The sequence below is a fragment of the Schistocerca piceifrons genome, chromosome 3, assembly GCF_021461385.2.
Source record: "Schistocerca piceifrons isolate TAMUIC-IGC-003096 chromosome 3, iqSchPice1.1, whole genome shotgun sequence".
Lineage (NCBI taxonomy): Eukaryota > Metazoa > Arthropoda > Insecta > Orthoptera > Acrididae > Schistocerca > Schistocerca piceifrons.
In genome coordinates this window covers 953,933,151-953,956,185 of record NC_060140.1, presented here as the reverse complement: position 1 = coordinate 953,956,185, position 23,035 = coordinate 953,933,151, and positions in this window count along the sequence as shown.

The following is a 23,035-nucleotide window of genomic DNA, read 5'->3' as shown; positions in this document are numbered from 1 at the left end:
ATGGAAACACCCACGTTCCGGAACACCGCATCTTCGTAAGGCGGTCATATTTTACGTCGCGAAAGCCGTTCGTAAGGCGCTCAATGGCGGTTAGTCTGAAGTGGGGTACTAGTCTCTTAGCAAGACACAGTCAGCGAAGGCTATACCGACACGAATGCTAATCCTCACTGGCCGGGACCAATGAACAAGTGGGACTTTTGTCACAAAAAGCTAGCCCATGTTAGACGTCAAAACTCAAGCAGCAACTCGAATAATCTTTTCACACAATTACGACGAAACTCTGCAAACTTCTAAAAAAGAACGCGTTAGTAGAATGGAGATACTTCTGATATTTCAGAACGGAGCAATAACGATATGGTAACATATACTTTGATAACCTAATTTGCTTCTTATTTATAACATAAATCGGGGTGAGAAACGCAGATCACTCAAAAGGGAAAAAAGGTCCCCGTAAAATTATTTCGTCGTGAAAACGACCGTCTGTAAGTAAATGTGTTACGTTACTAAATAATCTCGTATTCTAACAAGTTCGCATAATATTAGGAAAATATTGCTTCGGGTAAAGGCCCGTAAATCTTAATGAACATGATGATACTTCGACAAAATGCGAGCGTGAAGTGACGTGACATATGCATATAACATTCCACCAAAGATGGTCCGGCGGCACAGAATACACGAACTGCCTATTAGAGTCCCCGTGACGTAATACGGTAAGGGGTTAAAGGGGTTAGGTTAGAGTAAGAACAAAAGTTGCAGTACTGCTAAACCAGTCTATAGTATGAAGCCCTGAGGACAGTGTTTGGACAAGAAGATGTATTAACGAAGATGACATTATTAATTTTTCATGCAAAAGTTACCAGTGATGGTGGAACGAACATGTGTATGTACAGACTGTGCTATTTTGCGATATATGGACATGTGTGCTCGCAGTACTTAGCAAAGTTACGAATGTATATAACAGCAAATGACAACGACATATAAATGTGTCAGTCTGGACATGGCTTAAAGCCAAAACATCTGCACTTGATAATGGCCTAAGGCCGAAATTGCAATAGTGCAAATAAAAATTTAACACTCACTGGTGTAAACATGATTTCTTTCAAAACAGATGATGACATAATTGTCATATTTGTTTTGGGTTGTTTTGTTTGTTAAATGACTCAACGATAAGTTAGACTGTATCATCCAATAAAACTCAATATGAATTTCTATGGAAAATGTAGAAAATCATAATAGATTGCAGCTTAAATCTAAGTAGCTCACCTCAAAACGCCTTCAAACCTCATTCATCATCAGTGAAACGAACGAAAAAAAAAAGTTACGAAACCTTAACACGTTGACGTATTACAGGTATTCTAATAATTCAGGGATAGACTGTAGAGGTGTTTCGTAAATATTTCGTTTGCAGACTTATCAGTGTGAAGGAACTGCTACTAGAAGCTACTCAAAATAAAACTAGCCCACAAATTATACATTGCAGGCCGGCCGGAGTGGCCGTGCGGTTCTAGGCGCTACAGTCCGCAAGCGAGCGACCGCTACGGTCGCAGGTTCGAATCCTGTCTCGGGCATGGGTGTGTGTGATGTCCTTAGGTTAGTTAGGTTTACTTAGTTCTAAGTTCTAGGCGACTGATGACCTCAGAAGTTAAGTCGCATAGTGCTCAGAGCCATTTGAACCATATACATTGCACCTTAAGAAGGCACCGCAACTTACATTATCTTCCACAGCTGCAGATATTGTAAGTTAGGTGCCTATGTTGTGGTGCATGGCCGGCCGAAGTGGCCGTGCGGTTAAAGGCGCTGCAGTCTGGAACCGCAAGACCGCTACGGTCGCAGGTTCGAATCCTGCCTCGGGCATGGATGTTTGTGATGTCCTTAGGTTAGTTAGGTTTAACTAGTTCTAAGTTCTAGGGGACTAATGACCTCAGCAGTAGAGTCCCATAGTGCTCAGAGCCATTTGAACCATTTTGTGGTGCATGAAATATTTTTTAGGCCAATTTTATTTTACCCACCCAGTACTTACAACCAGTATTGACTCCCATAGTTGTTCTGCGGATTGGTACTTCTGCTGTTGTTATGATGGGCTCGGTTGCAGACTTATTTTTTAATCCGTGAATGGGCCTGGCTTTGATGTACGGTGAAGGTGTTGAGTTGAACATGTCACCCATCATCCTTATTGTTAAACTTTGGTCTGGTCTCACAAGAGCACGAACACGTTCGACGTTTTCGCCCGTTTTTGAAGTTGAAGATCTGCCTGAAGATGTCCAACGCGTTCTCGGCCTTACAATAATGACTGTGCCAGCAAAAATCTTGTGATCTTGATAAACAATGTTTCCCGTAGGCCTGTTTCAATTTTTCATAGACCATACTTGCGGATTCCCCCAGTTTGACAAAAAAAAAAAAAAATATGGCATAACGCTGCTCTAAATTCTACTGTTCCATTTCCGTAACACAGGACAAAAACACAACGTTACCGATGGCCCTCTCAAAAAACACAAAATGGCTGTACGGAGCTGAAAGTCGAACTCAGCGTCTCGAAGGGATGAACACACCGGTCTACACAAGTGGAAGAACACATTGACGTACCACTGTATACCCGCAGGACGTGTTAACATTACAGTAAAACCTCTCGAAGACGCACATTTAAAAGGTCCGAATTGTTACATTTTACGATTCAAAGATTAGCATTACCAATTTTTTAAATAACGATGTGTAACAGCCTCAGAAATTCACCTATGAGTCATCACAACATAAAACTAATTTCATTATCGCCTTACTACATCAGGTAAACAATGTTACGTATGGTCAGTAACATATCTGCCATTACGCTGTCACGTAAATTTATGCAAACACTACTAAGGGGCGCAACGTAACATTGTTTACTTCTTTGCAGAAATGTTCACATTTACCTAATTGGCAATACGTTTCGAAGAGGGCTTGCTTTCAGGAACGCATTCAGGATATTTATTTGAGTCGTTTTTGTACACATCATTATCTGATTTATACCAGTCGCCCCAAAAGATCAGTTTTCTGACACGAACATGGCACACACTGAAAGTTTATTATTAGTCTTACTAATAATTTCTGTTTATTGATTCATCATTGGCAGCTGCTTTGCTTGGGTTGTCTGAAAGGTTGTCTGAGAGGCTGCGTCTATCGCAAATGATGAATCGAAACAGAAGTTAATCTGTCTGCGTAATTTACAAGAAAGTGTACTGAGTCGCCTAACACGCAAAACGAAATTCTACCTAAGTTTCATTAAAGAATCGTAGCACTGTTTCATACTTCTTTACTTCTCTGACATGAAATTCGACAAAACATCAACTGATTTCATGCCGTTTGAAAGATGAAAGGAAGTACCTTTGAAACTTGAAATGTGATTCAATTACTCTTTGGAAACTGTTGTTCCTGCTACTGAAAGCTACTAAAAGGGAGCGTTTCATTTGCGGGGCGGCAGACTAAGTGCAGGTGAGCTCCGTGTTCAGCGAGTCCACGAAATGTGTCCGCATTTTATATTTTAATTGTGAAATTTTATCTAATGGATGAAGTAGACTGGGAAATGGATGTCGACGCACTAAATTACGTGAATGCTGATTCCTTTAAAAGGTGTGTTGGCTAATTTAGAAAAGTCACTTTACAAAAGTATTCTTCATTATAGTCAACAATTGCAAAGAAATGACGAACTCTGAAAATACTTTAAAGCTGTCTGTTCAACAGAGTCATGTTCAAGGAATTATTACAAAATATGTAGGTTCATCGCAGATTACAAAAAGTTGCTTTAATTGAGTTAATCTTTCCTGGTTTGTAGCTAACGTTAGCTGGTTAAGAAGGAGAAAGGTCTGTGTTGTGCAGCAAATTGTTATAATGGTGTGCAGCTCGCAAGCAACTAAAGCAAAGAACATTAATTATTACCTTATTATGAAGTCTTCATCAAATCAATCGAAAAACGTTTCTCTCTCGCAGTAAATATATCAAAATCAATATTATAAAATTAGTTTCCTCGGTCGCCAGGTCGGCAGTGTCCCATTACACAAATTCACAATAAGATTCTTGACCAATAGCTAACTCAGAGATACTATTGTAGTCGCGCTATGTTACACGATTATCTTTGTGTTCAGTATTCTTGACGAACAGTCAGCTCAGAGATAATCCTGCAGTCGCGCTATGTTGCAGTTGACACTGCACACTGTCTGAGAAATAAGGTAGGCGCGGCTTCTGTGTATCCAAGGGGAGCTTCACGATGATTATACATCAACCCTCGCTTCACGTTGCTGCCACAGGGAGCATGCCCGTCGGCACTTGCTGCTGTTTTACATGCACACATCCTGACAAAGTTGCCATCTGTGGCCGGCCGGAGTGGCCGAGCGGTTCTAGGCGCTACTGTCTGGAACCACGCGACCGCTACGGCCGCAGGTTCGTATCCTGTCTCGGCCATGGATGTGTGCGCTGTCCTTAGGTTAGTTAGGTTTAAGTAGTTCTAAGTTCTAGGGGACTGATGGCCTCAGAAGTTAATTCCTATAGTGCTCAGAGCCATTTGAACCATTTTGCCATCAGTGAGAATCTGAAAATAGAGACAGAACTGCCATTCTCGGCTTATCGCGGAACCGTCAAGTAGTGTGAATAGAGCACATCGCCTATCATGCTTTACACGCAACAGTTCGGTTTTTCATCGACAGCGCACACCGAGGTATTGAAAGAGTCACCCTTTCCCGCGCTCCATAAACGAATGAAATAAGAAAAAAGTTCTAATAACTGGTACAGTGGGAAGTACCCACTGCCACGCACTTCTCAGTGGTTTGCAGAGTATAGATGTAGATGTACCTCTGCTCACTGGGCAAAGAGATTGGACTGGGTGCGGGAAAACCGCCGCTGGATGCTCAAAGCATAGAAAACTTATCGTTTTGAGTGACGAATCATGGCAACGGGACACCGTCCAGACAGACTCTGAAGGTATTCAAGGGTGGGATTCTTAAACGAGGTGACGTGTGGCCTCTGATACGTCCGCCATCAAAAATGGCTCTGAGCACTATGGGACTTAACACCTGTGGTCATCAGTCCCCTAGAACTTAGAACTACTTAAACCTAACTAACCTAAGGACATCACACACATCCATGCCCGAGGCAGGATTCGAACCTGCGACCGTAGCAGTCGCGCGGTTCCGGACTGCGCGCCTAGAACCGCTAGACCACCGCGGCCGGCCGTCCGCCATCGTCTGTCACCTCGAACGTGACAGCAGTCTGCTGTCTGGATTTGCACCTATGTTTTTACACCTACTGCGCTCCAAAGGCCATGTATACCTTCTGCAAGATAACGCAACATCGCATCACATGTTTCGAAGAACAAATAATGGAGTTAAAGGCTAAAGAATCCAAGTGCGACTTTGCGCTTCCCCTCCGATCATTTCGCTCCAGTTCAGTACATTTGGGACTCAAGACGTGTGAGACGCGTTTGTATTCAACCCGGCTCTGATCAGGCTCCGTGTGTAGTGGGATGTGGCCGAGCGCTCATGGAGCATGATTGTTGTATCCGCGTCGAGCTCCAGGAGTTTCGTGTGTCTGCACTCTCAATCGTCATCAGCTGCTATCCATCTGCTTCTCCGACGACGACTGCAGCTACGCTCAAGGACTTGCTACTGATTGCTGCGCTGGCCGGATTGTCTTTTGCTAATCGTCGACGAGTGTGCCTTGACGGTTCTGTCCGTCATTGGACTTGGGCTTTGTGTATACTGTTCTTGTGCAGTGTGTTCAACAAACAGGATGTATTCCAAGTCTCTAAAAGGGCAGTTTCTGACTGATTTATTACTATTATTATTACTATTAGTTTCAGGGAAAGCTTGTAAGATGCTGTTTTTTATGTTATTGGATGTGTTAATATTTGTAAAGGAAAATTACGTATTTGAAGAATTGTAGTCAGAGAAACAGTTGTCAGGCAACAGTATCTGTGACTGCGATGGCTCTATTGTTGGTCCACTTGACCCTCGTCACAGTCGAGTTTTTGATAATTATTCTATTGATTGATCTTCTGAGTCAATTTACTGTGCCATGGAAGTTATTAGATTAAATGAATTTTTATATTAGCGTCTATAATTGTTTTCTTTGATAAGTGCCCTCTTAACTGAAATTTCAGCACTTGAAGGTAGTCATGTGTTTCATTGCCATTCTGTGTCAAGATTATGAACCTAACTTCCCTGGACTAAACGTAGTTAGCTTTTAGCAGTTTTTTTTTTGCGATTTCTGCCAGTACTTCATTTTGCAGGTGATACCCATAACACGTGATTGTTTCGTTTGCTTTGCGCAATATAGGTTCTGCCAGTCTCTATGTTGTACCAGGGCCATATGACAGTGCAGAAATCTTCGTGTGTTTCAGGTTACACTCTTATACAGGCCGACATTACAGTTTGGTTTGTTTTTCATACACAGTTACGTTTTTTTCAAACAGTTCGCACTGACCAAGTTTACTGAGCATGAAATTATTGGTTTGCTTGTTTATTTTTATTATGAATGAGAACGGGTTTCACGCGCACAAGATTCTTTTCAATTTCATGTAAGTGATGTGGCTTTGAGCTCAGTAGCACATTTAGGTCTTCAGTTCACATTCCCAGGTTTCTGTTTACGATAACACACACAGAAGTAAAAGCTATTCATCTACAGGCTCATGTCCGGCCCCGGTAGCTGAATGGTCAGCGTGACGGATTGTTAATCTTCTGTATCGGGGTTCGATTCCCGGCTGGGTCGGGAAATTTTCTCCACCCAGGGACTGGGTGTTGTGCTGTCCTCATCACCAGTCTATCGCCCTCATCGACTGCAGGTCGCCGAAGTGGCGTCAAATTGAATGACCGGCACCTGGCAAACGGGCTGCCCGACGGGGTGCCCTAGCCACGCGAATAAATAAAATACTGGCTCATTTGACCAAGGATAATGTTAAATTACATGCTGCGCTGGATTGCACTGCAACAGAGATACTGTATAGTTATGTGATGTGATAAGGGTTATATGGGACATTTGCTCGAGTATGTTGTGAGGCTGCTGTGTCCCTACATTCTTGCGTTGTGAAAGTTCACCTTTTCACTTAAATGGAAAGTAACATAATCACTGAACACTAAACGCGAAAAAAAAAAATTGTTACATCCATCTCCTCGTGCAAAATTATATTACTCTGCACGTTGTCAATAAATGAAAAGCACCAGTTTGCTTTTGTTCTAGAATATTACTTTTATTGTTAACCGGTTTTCGGCTTACAAGGCCATCTTCAGACATTTACTGAATATTATCACCAAAAAAGTTAAATGTTAACAAACAACATTGAAAGAGAAGTAACACATCTGGGCTGAAGTAGAAACATACAGTAACATCTTTGCAATGAGAAAGTAAAAACTGCATAGTGCATAAATAACAATGGAGTAGACAGGAAAACCTTTAGCACAAAACAGGAATAGCATGCCTACATAACAGTTTCTATCAATAAACAAAACTAATAAAATAAACTAAAATTAGTACTGCATCAGTAGGTTTGAAACATGGAGAGTGATACACAACCAATTGAAAGAAGAGACAGGAATCAATGTAAATACAGAATACATAAGGAACTTAAGCAATATCAATAAGATAAACAGAAATAAGTAAATGCAGGAAAATGGAGGTGTTTGAGGGAACCTACAGTTTGAGAGTGTGGTGGTACTGCATTATAACATTAACATTATAATCAAAGCAGTGACTGTGTAACAGTTTTCATTAAATGAGTGAGCAAAGTAAAATATGAACAATATTTGATGAGACAACTACAAGGGGTGTTAAACATGGACAGTAGTACAAGTACCAGTTAAAAGAAAGCCTTAACTATTGAAACTACAGTCTATGTGGAACACAAAGACAACTTCAACAAAACAAAACAACTTAATGAATACAGGAAAATGGGAATATGTAGGAAGACAGAGTGCGGGAAGTAATGAACAACAAATATGATTATATGAAGTTTAAGAGAGGGGAAGTTTTCAGCTGTGTCTGGTCATTTAGGATGAGATCTGGACTGTGACGCAAGATGTTTGTTAATTTCCAGGGCTTCCAGCACGTTGTTGTTTACTATCAACATCAAGGGTTTGTGGGGACTGAAATCTTGTACGGTTCGAAATACAAGGATCGCCGTGAAACATGCCAAACGCATAAGGTGTGGTTAACTGTTTTCTGGCACAAGGAGTAGACTGCTGTTGAATTCTTGCAAGATTCTGTTGAATGCGCTCTTGTCTTTGAACGAGGACGCGAGGGCGACCTTTCCGAAACGCCCTGAATGTATAACAGTCTGTAGGCGAAAACGGTGCACTTGATCTGCCGTTGCAGCCTCGGCTGCTCTGAAACACGTGCCAGACACGGAGTAATTATTGAGACGTCGCCGCATATGCGGTGCGCAGGCGCGGCTGCTGATACAGTGGGCCCGGCGTGATCGGAGGTCGGACGCCCCCCGCGGCTGCTATCCCGACCGCAGCCCTCCCCCCCCCCCCCCCCACCATCTGCTCGCGCGTGCGCGTGCCGCTGCCGACCTGCCCCCCCCCCCACCTTCACTACCACCACCCTCCCACTGTCTCTGACGACTGGTTCTGCGGCTACCGCCGGCAAGCTCTCTGCCCTGATCTGCTAAGCGCAGACCCCCTGCCCCCCAGGGCAGGCCACTGCTGCTGCCCCCCTGGCTGTCCCCCTCCCGGTCGTTACGTAACTGGGGACGGACTCGACTCGCGGAATGCGGAGCAGCTGCCGATGATTGCAGGAGTGCGCGACGCCTCCCGAGACTGACGTCCCACCCATCGAAGGCCAGTAGCTCCGACGCGTAATTCTCGGCATTGCGACACCAGAAATAATGGCCTCCCAGCTCGAATGGATAATCGTCTGTTCAGTTCGGCTAATACCACTGTAATCCCAAAATGATTGTGAGTTTTCCTGCAGTTACTGGTAGACTTTTCAGCCTTTACTCTTATGTACCGGGTGATCAAAAAGTCAGTATAAATTTGAAAACTGAATAAATCACGGAATGTAGGTATACCTCTAAAGACTGTTTCTAAGTGATATGAGCGATTTAAAAATGGAAATGAGCCTTTAGGAGACGAGCAACGTTCTTCGTACATCCATAGTTGAAATGGAGGACAGTTACTATCCCTTCTTTTCTGTAGTTATTTATTATTATTATTAAGTGAACACAAGAAATGGATAATACACTCCTGGAAATTGAAATAAGAACACCGTGAATTCATTGTCCCAGGAAGGGGAAACTTTATTGACACATTCCTGGGGTCAGATACATCACATGATCACACTGACAGAACCACAGCCACACAGAGACAGGCAACAGAGCATGCACAATGTCGGCACTAGTACAGTGTATATCCACCTTTCGCAGCAATGCAGGCTGCTATTCTCCCATGGAGACGATCGTAGAGATGCTGGATGTAGTCCTGTGGAACGGCTTGCCATGCCATTTCCACCTGGCGCCTCAGTTGGACCAGCGTTCGTGCTGGACGTGCAGACCGCGTGAGACGACGCTTCATCCAGTCCCAAACATGCTCAATGGGGGACAGATCCGGAGATCTTGCTGGCCAGGGTAGTTGACTTACACCTTCTAGAGCACGTTGGGTGGCACGGGATACATGCGGACGTGCATTGTCCTGTTGGAACAGCAAGTTCCCTTGCCGGTCTAGGAATGGTAGAACGATGGGTTCGATGACGGTTTGGATGTACCGTGCACTATTCAGTGTCCCCTCGACGATCACCAGTGGTGTACGGCCAGTGTAGGAGATCGCTCCCCACACCATGATGCCGGGTGTTGGCCCTGTGTGCCTCGGTCGTATGCAGTCCTGATTGTGGCGCTCACCTGCGCGGCGCCAAACACGCATACGACCATCATTGGCACCAAGGCAGAAGCGACTCTCATCGCTGAAGGCGACACGTCTCTATTCGTCCCTCCATTCACGCCTGTCGCAACACCACTGGAGGCGGGCTGCACGATGTTGGGGCGTGAGCGGAAGACGGCCTAACGGTGTGCGGGACCGTAGCCCAGCTTCATGGAGACGGTTGCGAATGGTCCTCGCCGATACCCCAGGAGCAACAGTGTCCCTAATTTGCTGGGAAGTGGCGGTGCGGTCCCCTACGGCACTGCGTAGGATCCTACGGTCTTGGCGTGCATCCGTGCGTCGCTGCGGTCCGGTCCCAGGTCGACGGGCACGTGCACCTTCCGCCGACCACTGGCGACAACATCGATGTACTGTGGAGACCTCACGCCCCACGTGTTGAGCAATTCGGCGGTACGTCCACCCGGCCTCCCGCATGCCCACTATACGCCCTCGCTCAAAGTCCGTCAACTGCACATACGGTTCACGTCCACGCTGTCGCGGCATGCTACCAGTGTTAAAGACTGCGATGGAGCTCCGTATGCCACGGCAAACTGGCTGACACTGACGGCGGCGGTGCACAAATGCTGCGCAGCTAGCGCCATTCGACGGCCAACACCGCGGTTCCTGGTGTGTCCGCTGTGCCGTGCGTGTGATCATTGCTTGTACAGCCCTCTCGCAGTGTCCGGAGCAAGTATGGTGGGTCTGACACACCGGTGTCAATGTGTTCTTTTTTCCATTTCCAGGAGTGTATAAAAAATTAGCTAACTCTTGGTTCAAGAATCATAAAAGAAGGTTGTATACATGGAAGAAGCCTGGAGATACTGACAGGTATCAGATAGATTATATAATGGTCACACAGAGATTTAGGAACCAGGTTTTAAATTGTAGGACATTTCCAGGGGCAGATGTGCACTCTGACCGCAATCTATGGTTATGAACTGTAAATTAAAACTAAAGAAACTGGAAAAAGGTGGGAACTTAAGGAGATGGGACCTGGATAAACTGACTAAACCAGAGGTTGTACAGAGTTTCAGGGAGAGCATAAGGCAACAATTGACAAGAATGGGGGAAAGAAATACAGTAGAAGAAGAATGGGTAGCTTTGAGGGATGAAGTAGTGAGAGCAGCAGAGGATCAAGTAGGTAAAAAGGGCGAGGGCTAGTAGAAAGCCTTGGATAACAGAAGAAATATTGAAATTAATTGATGAAAGGACAAAATATAAAAATGCAGTAAATGAAAAAGGAATTCAAACGTCTCAAAAATGAGATCGACAGGAAGTGCAAAATGGCTAAGCAGGGATGGCTAGAGGACAAATGTAAGGATGTAGAGGCTTATCTCACTAGGGGTAACATAGATACTGCCTACAGGGAAATTAAAGAGACCATTAGAGAAAAGACAACCACTTGTATGAATATAAAGAGGTCAGATGGAAACCCAGTTCTAAGCAAAGAAGGGAAAGCAGAAAGATGGAAGGAGTATATAGAGGGTCTATACAAGGGCGATGAACTTGAGGACAATATTATGGAAGTGGATGTAGATGAAGATGAAATTGGAGATACGATACTGCGTGAATAGTCTGACAGACCACTGAAAGACCTGAGTCGAAACTAGGCCCCCGGAGTAGACAACATTCCATTAGAACTACTGACGGCCTTGGGAGAGCCAGTCCTGACAAAACTCTACCATCTGGTGAGCAAGATGTACGAGACAGGCGAAATACCCTCAGACTTCAAGAAGAAAATAATAATTCCAATCCCAAAGAAAGCAGGTGTTGACAGCTCTGAAAATTACCGAACTATCAGTTTAATAAGTCACAGCTGCAAAATACTAACGCGAGTTGTTTACAGACGAATGGAAAAACTGATAGAAGCCGCCCTCGGGGAAGATCAGTTTGGATTCCGTAGAAATGTTGGAACACGTTGAGAGGCACCCACTTGCCTTTCTCATACTGTGGCATCAAGCAGTCAGGCCTGCAAGATGAGTGGTTTGCCAAGCGAGTGGAATCTTCCTTAATTTATCGAGCAACATGAATTCTCGTATCTTACTATTTAGTTACAAATTATCCTCCTGTATGAATAATACGCAACGGAAACACGCATCTGACTATCAGTGATTTATAGAACTCTGACTGTACACTACGCACTGGCAATACCACATTTACCTTTTGTCTTTGATTTAACGGCTTTTATATAAATTCGGGACATTACAATAATATACAATTTAATGAAAAAAGGCCACCAATCTCTTTCTTTTCACTATTTGATTTATTCCTAAACACACAAATTCTACAACCTACAACAGAATCACATGAGAAATTCCGCCCAGTGGGCATGGCTTTACGTTAGTGAATCTCTATACTATGGTCTCGTAATCTATTTACCGCAACAGTGCACTCCCTGGATCGGATGGTGGATCTTTTATTATACCTCACACTTCGCCTCTCACAATAATCCTCACGAAACTTTCCTCCAGATCGGGCGATACAGAAGGAACAGGCATACCCACAAATCTTTCGAAACTACCTTGCTACTCCCATGCAAAACACACATACCCAAATTACAAGACATACACAACACAACAATATGAAATATTACACAAAGAACGGTTACAACTTATCCCAGTTTCACACGACACTGCCCCACTTTGTAATTTCTACTTTCCTAATGTGAACTCTGGAGATAAACGCACGTCTTCCTGTGCAATGCAAGCCATGTGGCGTTGCTGGAAAAACGGCCGACTCACCTTGATTCTCTCTCAGAGTTTAAATTCAGCGTCACACGGAATGATATTTCTTAAATACTTCAACTTATGATACACACGCTATTTCTTAAATATTTCAGCTTATTGTACACACGCTATTAATTCTTAAATATTTCAGCTTATTGTACACACGCTATTAATTCTTAAATATTTCAGCTTAAGCTCACGGAAGTATCTCAACTTATATCTACACGTGGGCTCTTTGTGACCGTTGGTTTACTACAATCCCCTTAAAATTACCTGCCTCACTTTGTAATTTTCCCCACAAAAGGTCCTGTGAAAGAGAAATTATTAATTCTAACTACTCTTAAATATCCCACATCCATACCATGCCTCCACTCTTTCATTCCGGAGCACAACAAAAAAACAGGTCTTTACAGCAGAAGGTTCAGCGGCAGAGTGCTGAAACATGGCCGTATTCTGATTCTCTCGCACCTCTCTCGAAGTGGGAGAAGCACCTTGCTACCTTATTGGTCAGCCACATTTCAGACGCTCAAAGCTCTGGTAACTTCCATCTCTTTGGTCTCACCAAAGGTAGCCAAAGGATCGACTCAAAGATGATCATATATTCCGATTCACTATCTGTGGTTAGCAGACGACCATACATTCATTCCTTTCACAGATCTCACCAAACTGGATGTAGGGATTTATTTTGAGGGAGTGCACATGTGATCAATTAAATAAATAAATTGTCATTCTTTCCCACACTGGTATCCGGCTTCGCTGTATTAATTGAAATTGAGTTACTTTTACACAAAAAATGTGTTGTTCTGACAAGAATTTCGTACCTATTTTCAATGTTGGGCGGTACTGTACCCTTTCACCACCGGCTACCCATGCAGAAAAAAATGGCACGGTACTATCCTTGCAATGCGAGGGTAGTTCCGAACATTTTTTTAAGAAAACTGTATTCGAACAAACGTAGCAAGTCATCAAAGTAACCAGGAGGAGACCTTAGCCCCTGGTGACCTCAAATCGACGACCAAATGTTGTTACTTTACCAAATTGGCAGTTGTTGCATTATTGTACTCTCCACAATCCGGAGTAACGTACACATACAAATTTACAACAATCTACATGACAAATAAAACATCACATCATAGAAATGAAAAAATAATCTTGAGATAAAATTTTGCTTTAGTTACTGGGATCTTCGTTATTTTTATGAGTAATCCAAATTTCAATAATTCTAAAACAAATAAAAAATACTTTCTCTGTTGTCACACATATAGACGACAAGAACTTGCATTTCGACTAGCCTTCGTTACACTTTAATGTGAAATGTCACCACTGTGATAATAAAAATAAGTGGCTTCAGTCAAAACACCAACAAGATTATTACTATGGACGACATCAAAATACATCAGTTAATTCCGATATTTGTTGTGCAATGCAAACTCTTGTCCCCTGTGACAATCTTACTGATCAATGCTACATGAACCGCTACGTTAGTATTACGCCACTTGCTTATAATTAGAGCATCATTGTACGAAATATTCTAATAAACATGCTACGTGAACTTGATAACCCAGAACAGACAAAAAACACACACTAACTATTCTAAACACAAATGTTGATGAAATACAATTACACTTGCTGTCCCTTCAGGAATGAAACACATAAAAAAAAACATTTACACAATTACAAATACATTATTTCCTATCTTGCGAGTCACACGGAAACCTTTCATTCTGTGATTTTCTTGTGGTCAAAAAGTTGCTGATAGTTTTCCTAGAACCACTGTCTCGGTGTCAAAGCTCTCCCATGGTTACCCGGACGAAAGTCTTTGAGTCACTCAAATCGGCATTTTGAACACGCACTGGACAGCAAACTGTATCTCACATTAAACACAAACGTCATAGTCACTGTCAGAGTACCATCCACACGAATCTGTTCGCCCAAAAAAATGGCCCTACAACTACTATTACCCACGGTTCTGTCCTTTCAGTTCATGGTGTAATTAAAAGTCGTAAGTTTCAACAAACAGCACTTATTCCCGCACCAGTTCAAGAAATGTCTCCTACTACAGACGCAAATGTCAATGTCCCACTCTAGTTTCTTGCCTTCATACAATAATTGTTCACCAAACGACAACTGTCCTCTAAGTGTACCAAGTGTCCCACGTGCAATTCACAAAGCACACTTAACAAGTCACTGCCAAAAGTTTATGGATCCCACCATTCAGTGGTCAAGACAAAACAAAACGATCGTCCTGTCTGCTAAAGACAAAATCTTTTCCACCACTCACAACGTGGAAACACCAGTCCTTCACTTTCCACATTATGGAAAGTCGCAGTCATCTTGTTTCACGGCTCCACAGTCCAGTACTAGTTATTAGCTGCTGGTAAAAAAAATGCTCGCCGGGCTCTGCCGCGCCTCGTCCATTCTGCAGTAGCGCCGCTGCGCGCGCCGTTGAGCAGAAGAAACCACCCGCTGTTGCCTCCGCGGGATACCTTCCCCAGTCGTAAGGGTGGCGGAACTCATGAATGGCCAGTGGTGCGTGCGTGTCGCCCCAGGCCGTTGACCTGCTGTAGCGGGCGCGTGGAGTGTACCCCGTCCGACAGTGGAGTGGGGAGTGCCGCGGCTCTGTCGCCTGTCGCCATGGCATCGTCAGCTCGGCCCGCTAGCGGTATGGGCGTTACGACACCCAATCAGTTAGCCTTCCGTGCATCTCGCAACATTACAGACAAAAGGAAATTCTTACATCAAAATTATACACCCTAGTTTTCTACACATACAACATCAACATTTATCTCTTTTCTATAGACAGCCCACACTCGTTCTATTCATTGTACCTGTCGTCCCTCATACAAAACATGAAAGTGTAAAAAAAAACAAAAGGAATAATAAACAATCTATACAGCTCATAATTACAATATCAAATAGTAGGCTACTCTAACATCCTATCACAGTGAAAATATTAGAAACTTTATCCTAAAACTACAATATACAATGAACTTTTGTGCTTGTGACACACTGAAATTAATACCCCTTGGAAGTGTTCTAACAAAAAATAAGAATAATCTACATAGCTCACAATTACCTACCACATGTTATTAAATAGTAAACTACTTTAACATCCTAACACAACAAACATTTTAGAAACTGTTGACTCTAAATCTACAACATACAATGCACCTTTGTGCTTGTGACAGACTGAAATTAATACCACTTGAAAGTGTTCTAACAAAAAAATAAGAAATAATCTATACAGCTCACAATTACCTAACACAGGTTATTAAATATTAAACTACTTTAACATCCTAAGACAATAAACATTTTAGAAACTGGTGACTCTAAATCTACAACATACAATGCACCTTTGTGTTTGTGACAGACTGAAATTAGTATCTCTTTATACATTTTACATTTTATTATATATAACAACATTTCTAGGACATGTATGAACCATCCACATGATGTCAAATCCTGACCTGCCATCGAGGTTCATCCAAATCAAACAATACACAATAATGTTTTAGTTACAGATCGGTAGGATCCCCTTTACAGGAGTGGGCGCATTGATCACACTACCCTACGACTCTCACTCACCAGACATCACATTTTCCCTCTCATTCAATCCATAGATACACTAACAGAATAGGTCTAGAAGTCGGCTAACCTTAACACCACCACACTCACGACAACATACCATACCTTAGCTCCCTTATACTCAACCACATAACACATGAAGCTGTTTCAGAGATAGCATTCCAGTCTCCGAATTCGTCCTTTCACTCTGGCACCTCTCTCCATCGGCTTACCTCCGCATTCACTTCATGCTAAATATCAACTTAGAATTGCGACATTTCATCTAAGAAACAAAAATACACAAATTATTCAACCTGCAAAATAACTGTACACATTCTTGGTACCGTTTTGATTAGTTATCCTGGTACCAGGCTTCAACAACAACAACAATAAATATTATTTTTGCCAAATCGCAAATGTTATGCTAAGAATTAGATCTTACACTTATATTACATCTTACGTCAGTGTTCCACAACGTTCACCATCTGGATCTCATACTCCCTTTATGTCCTTTCACATTGTGCAGTTGTCCTCATCTCTTCATTCGTATTTCGGCTCTCCGTCCGTCCATTACTCCATCATTTCCTGGTCTTCCTTCGCCATTCGCATCAATCTCTATTGCAGCATACACAGGTCTCTCTGTAACATACATCTAAGACATCTCCACATTATTCAATTCTACTCACCTTTATTTACCACTGTTTCATCACGTCGAATCTCTATTTATTAATCACACTGCTTCACGTCGCTTCTTCCCTTACCTATCACCTTTATCCACTACTATTTATCACGTCGCTTCTCTATCTACCATCTTTATTCCCTCATAAATCATCACGTCGTTTCTGCTTGATCCTTATTCATACGACAAAAAATACGTACATACACCACTCTGTCGACTCCTGTTCATGACTCATTTGACCAGTCTATTCCGTCATACTTCCTGACATCCCGCCTGAAAATTCTTATGTTCGATTTGACCCTGCACAACGTTACACACCACAAATAAATACACTGACTATCTACCATAAATTGCCTACTTTAGATCTATCCTTAACTTTTCCATAATTTGATGTTAGAAATGTGATGAAGCCCACGAGACTGTTTTCCCTTGATCGTCTCAATCAGTACAGCATTTTCATGGACAATCCGCCTCGCTCTGAATGGTCCACTATAAAGAATTTGCTAGTTAGGAATCTAAGCTTACATGAAAATTAAATGTATGCAGAGAACATACAAGCTGGGAGAAATGGGACAGCCCAAGTGTTAGAAACTTTGGTGCTAGTAGCCTCTTTCACTAACACCAGAATCCGAACAACCATACACAGCACCTAATTATAACTGTCACCACGACTATGACATACTATAGATCAGATGGCATCTAATTTAAAAACTTCGATCACATTACTGATGTTACCTGTAACAGCAGTATAAACGTACCCTATTCCATACAGATCACAATGTTTACTTTTTACATTACGTGTTAAGTACCTGCAATAGTAAAATCGCAGTAATTATACTGGACTCCTTGGCATTATTACATAACATTTTAGCAACTGGTTTCTTTGAAGAAACAGTTCTTTTACTTTACAGTTCGAAATAAAAATTTGCAAATTTTGCTCTGAGAGACCAGCCTAACAGATGCCATTACTGGTGGTTTATTCTCTGATCAGAAGTATGGTATTTGCATTCCTACATATCAGTAGAGTATGTCTGCTACATAGACAATTTTCAGTGCCAGCTGCATGTGTTTTAAGGCAAGATGCTAAGGGCTGATATGTTGGATTTGTTTCTCCTATCCATCAATCTATTACGACAAGAAAGAAATACCAGGATTCCATGCTCTCCTGTCATTCTGATAGTTTCTGCCGTTCCTATCCTCGACTCTGTCTGACCTATGAGTCATGTCGCCGCTCACAATGTTGCTCTCGTTACCCAGTTCCTGTAATAAGTGCTGAAATGACGCAGAATCGTTCAAGCCTCTGCCTGCTATCACTATATCTCTGCGCAATCTCACTGGCAACTTCGTTATACAGATCCTAATGAGCTCCCCAGTTTCGTATGGCACATCCAAATACCTGTTTCGTCTCAGCATTTCCTGATAACACGACACTGGATCTCTTATACCACCTTCGTTACAATTTGGCATCATCAATATGCTTTGCTTAACCTGGTCCTGCTTACTTTTCGACCAGAATTCATTTAAAAATTTGTCACAAAACATCTTGTAGCTACTACAGTCTTTAATAACTTCCTGCATTTTCGCTCTAGCCTCGTCCCTCAAATGGTTACACACAAACTTCATTTTTAGGAGCGGTCCCCACGATGAAGGTAATGAATCTTGAAATTGAGACAGCCACAGGCATGGATGTTGGTAATTATCAGGATCCGGAAAACAAGTGTACGTTTGTACCGACACGAAGTGTCTCCTACATTCTTCTTCCGCATTTATGTTTTCCGACCTTGGGCTGTACCCAGTTGGGTTTGCCACCTGTTTTATCCGACACAACCGTTCTTCTAACTCTCTGAGTTCGTCATCCTCTTTCTGCCTATTTTCGATTTTTGAATTTATCTCACTCTCCCTCCGCAGTCTACCTGGTGGTGTTTCACCTTCGCTTCTGCACGCTAATTGCAACTGTGCTAGTTCTTCCCTATGTTTCCTATTTGTTTCTAATTGTGCCTCTTTAAACTGTAATAGTGATTGTATCTCCTCCTGGTCGGCATAAACCTCTCGCTGCGTACTGTCAGAGCCTGTTTCGCCTCTTATACTGATCTTTTCTACATCTGCGCTAATCGTATTCATTCTGACCACTACCTCCGCAACTTCATCCCTGTGTTTATTTAGCGCCATTTCCTGCCGTGTGACTTGAGCTTCCACGCTGTCTAATGCCCCTTGTTTATCTGCAAGTAAGTCCTCCACTATCTCTTTGATTCGCTCATCCGGCCACACGCCCCTATGTTCTGTAATATCGCTTTCTATTGCACTTATTCGTACCTCCAAATTATTGGCCTTTTCTTTCACAGCATCACATTCTTGCTGCACCGCATCCAGATTCTTCTCCCCCTCATCTAACCGATTATTAACTGCGGACAGACGCTCATCGATAACTGTGTGTAGCTTCCTCATTGCCTCTTTATTTCCCTTATCAATTGCCTCCAATCTTTCCTTATTTGCTTCCAATCTCTCCTTAGTCTCCCTATCTCTCTCCTTAGCCTCCCTATCTCTCTCCTTATTATCTCTATTGATTGCTTCTAATCTTTCGTTAGTCTCCCTACTCATCGCTTGTAAAAACTGCAGTATCACATCGTTATTTCTTACTTTCGACGCGCTCACCTCGTTCGCCTGAGAAACCGTAGCTTCGCTAAGGGTAGCTGCACTTTCACCGCACACCTGGCCTAGTCTCGGCTCGCCCGCGTCGTCGGGAAAAGCCCGCGTTTGTGGACAAAGCCCGCCGCATATAGGATCCCCTTGCAGCGGTCCACTGAACAATACAGCCCCTTCGGAGTGTTTGTCTTTCTCGCTCATTAACCCATGGTCAACAGTTACTTCCTGCTGCACTGCTACGTCCACCCCAGAATCGCTATTCTCCATGGTGGCTACACTTTTTGACTGCGACCTAGTTACTACGGACATTACGCAAAAAAAAAAAATTATGAAACGATCTTCCAGCCTTGTGCGATATAGCAATTAATTACATAAAATAAAATCAAAGATCCTCACCAATCCAGAAAGAATTTGCAAACAGAAAAAATTTTACTTCTTAACGGTATCACAATACATTCCATAAAAAAAATCTTAACAGCAAACCCTAACAACAAAATATCCTAACAAAAACGATCCTGGCAAAGGAATCCTGGCAACAAATTAAATATCCTGGTAACAAAATTATCGTGGCAAAAAAAAAAAAAACGGAATCCTGGCTGGGTCGAAATTATGAGAGGCACCCACTTGCCTTTCTCATACTGTGGCATCAAGCAGTCAGGCCTGCAAGATGAGTGGTTTGCCAAGCGAGTGGAATCTTCCTTAATTTATCGAGCAACATGAATTCTCGTATCTTACTATTTAGTTACAAATTATCCTCCTGTATGAATAATACGCAACGGAAACACGCATCTGACTATCAGTGATTTATAGAACTCTGACTGTACACTACGCACTGGCAATACCACATTTACCTTTTGTCTTTGATTTAACGGCTTTTATATAAATTCGGGACATTACAATAATATACAATTTAATGAAAAAAGGCCACCAATCTCTTTCTTTTCACTATTTGATTTATTCCTAAACACACAAATTCTACAACCTACAACAGAATCACATGAGAAATTCCGCCCAGTGGGCATGGCTTTACGTTAGTGAATCTCTATACTATGGTCTCGTAATCTATTTACCGCAACAGTGCACTCCCTGGATCGGATGGTGGATCTTTTATTATACCTCACACTTCGCCTCTCACAATAATCCTCACGAAACTTTCCTCCAGATCGGGCGATACAGAAGGAACAGGCATACCCACAAATCTTTCGAAACTACCTTGCTACTCCCATGCAAAACACACATACCCAAATTACAAGACATACACAACACAACAATATGAAATATTACACAAAGAACGGTTACAACTTATCCCAGTTTCACACGACACTGCCCCACTTTGTAATTTCTACTTTCCTAATGTGAACTCTGGAGATAAACGCACGTCTTCCTGTGCAATGCAAGCCATGTGGCGTTGCTGGAAAAACGGCCGACTCACCTTGATTCTCTCTCAGAGTTTAAATTCAGCGTCACACGGAATGATATTTCTTAAATACTTCAACTTATGATACACACGCTATTTCTTAAATATTTCAGCTTATTGTACACACGCTATTAATTCTTAAATATTTCAGCTTATTGTACACACGCTATTAATTCTTAAATATTTCAGCTTAAGCTCACGGAAGTATCTCAACTTATATCTACACGTGGGCTCTTTGTGACCGTTGGTTTACTACAATCCCCTTAAAATTACCTGCCTCACTTTGTAATTTTCCCCACAAAAGGTCCTGTGAAAGAGAAATTATTAATTCTAACTACTCTTAAATATCCCACATCCATACCATGCCTCCACTCTTTCATTCCGGAGCACAACAAAAAAACAGGTCTTTACAGCAGAAGGTTCAGCGGCAGAGTGCTGAAACATGGCCGTATTCTGATTCTCTCGCACCTCTCTCGAAGTGGGAGAAGCACCTTGCTACCTTATTGGTCAGCCACATTTCAGACGCTCAAAGCTCTGGTAACTTCCATCTCTTTGGTCTCACCAAAGGTAGCCAAAGGATCGACTCAAAGATGATCATATATTCCGATTCACTATCTGTGGTTAGCAGACGACCATACATTCATTCCTTTCACAGATCTCACCAAACTGGATGTAGGGATTTATTTTGAGGGAGTGCACATGTGATCAATTAAATAAATAAATTGTCATTCTTTCCCACACTGGTATCCGGCTTCGCTGTATTAATTGAAATTGAGTTACTTTTACACAAAAAATGTGTTGTTCTGACAAGAATTTCGTACCTATTTTCAATGTTGGGCGGTACTGTACCCTTTCACCGTGAGGTAAGACCGACCCTACGACCTATCTTAGAAGATAGATTAAGGAAAGGCAAATCTAAGTTCCTAGCATTTGTAGACTTAGAGAAAGCTATTCACAATGTTGACTGGAATACGATCTTTCAAATTCTGAAGGTGGCAGGGGTAAAATAGAGGGAGCGAAAGGCTATTTACAGTTTGTACAGAAACCAGATGGCAGTTATAAGAGTCGAGGGGTATGAAAGGGAAGCAGTGGTTAGGAAGGGAGTGAGACAGGGTTGCAGCCTCTCCCCGATGTTATTCAATCTGTATATTGAGCAAGCAATAAAGGAAACAAAAGAAAAGTTCGGAGTAGGTATTAAAATCCATGGAGAAGAAATAAAAACTTTGAGGTTCGCTGATGAAATTGTAATTCTGTCAGAGACAGCAAAGGACTTGCAAGAGCAGCTGAACGGAATGGACAGTGTCTTGGAAGGAGGGTATAAGATGAACGGAATATCGGACCAGGTTTGTGATTGGATTCAGGATTTCCTAGAAGAAAGAACACAACATGCCATTCTTAACGGTTCAAAATCTGCAGATGCAGAGGTAATTTCGGGAGTACCGCAGGGAAGCGTGATAGGACCTTTATTGTTTACAATATACATAAATGACTTAGTTGACAACATCGGTAGCTCCGTGAGGCTATTTGCAGATGACACGGTTGTCTACAAGAAAGTAGCAACATCAGAAGACTCGTACGTACTCCAGGAGGACCTGCAGAGGATTAATGCATGGTGCGACAGCTGGCAGCTTTCCCTAAACGTAGATAAATGTAATATAATGCGCATACATAGGGGCAGAAATCCATTCCAGTACGATTATGCCATAGGTGGTAAATCATTGGAAGCGGTAACGACCGTAAAATACTTAGGAGTTACTATCCGGAGCGATCTGAAGTGGAATGATCACATAAAACAAATAGTGGGAAAAGCAGGCGCCAGGTTGAGATTCATAGGAAGAATTCTAAGAAAATGTGACTCATCGACGAAAGAAGTAGCTTACAAAACGCTTGTTCGTCCGATTCTTGAGTATTGCTCATCAGTATTGGACCCTTACCAGGTTGGATTAATAGAAGAGATAGACATGATCCAGCGAAAAGCAGCGCGATTCGTCATGGGGACATTTAGTCAGCGCGAGAGCGTTACGGAGATGCTGAACAAGCTCCAGTGGCAGACACTTCAAGAAAGGCGTTACGCAATACGGAGAGGTTTATTATCGAAATTACGAGAGAGCACATTCCGGGAAGAGATGGGCAA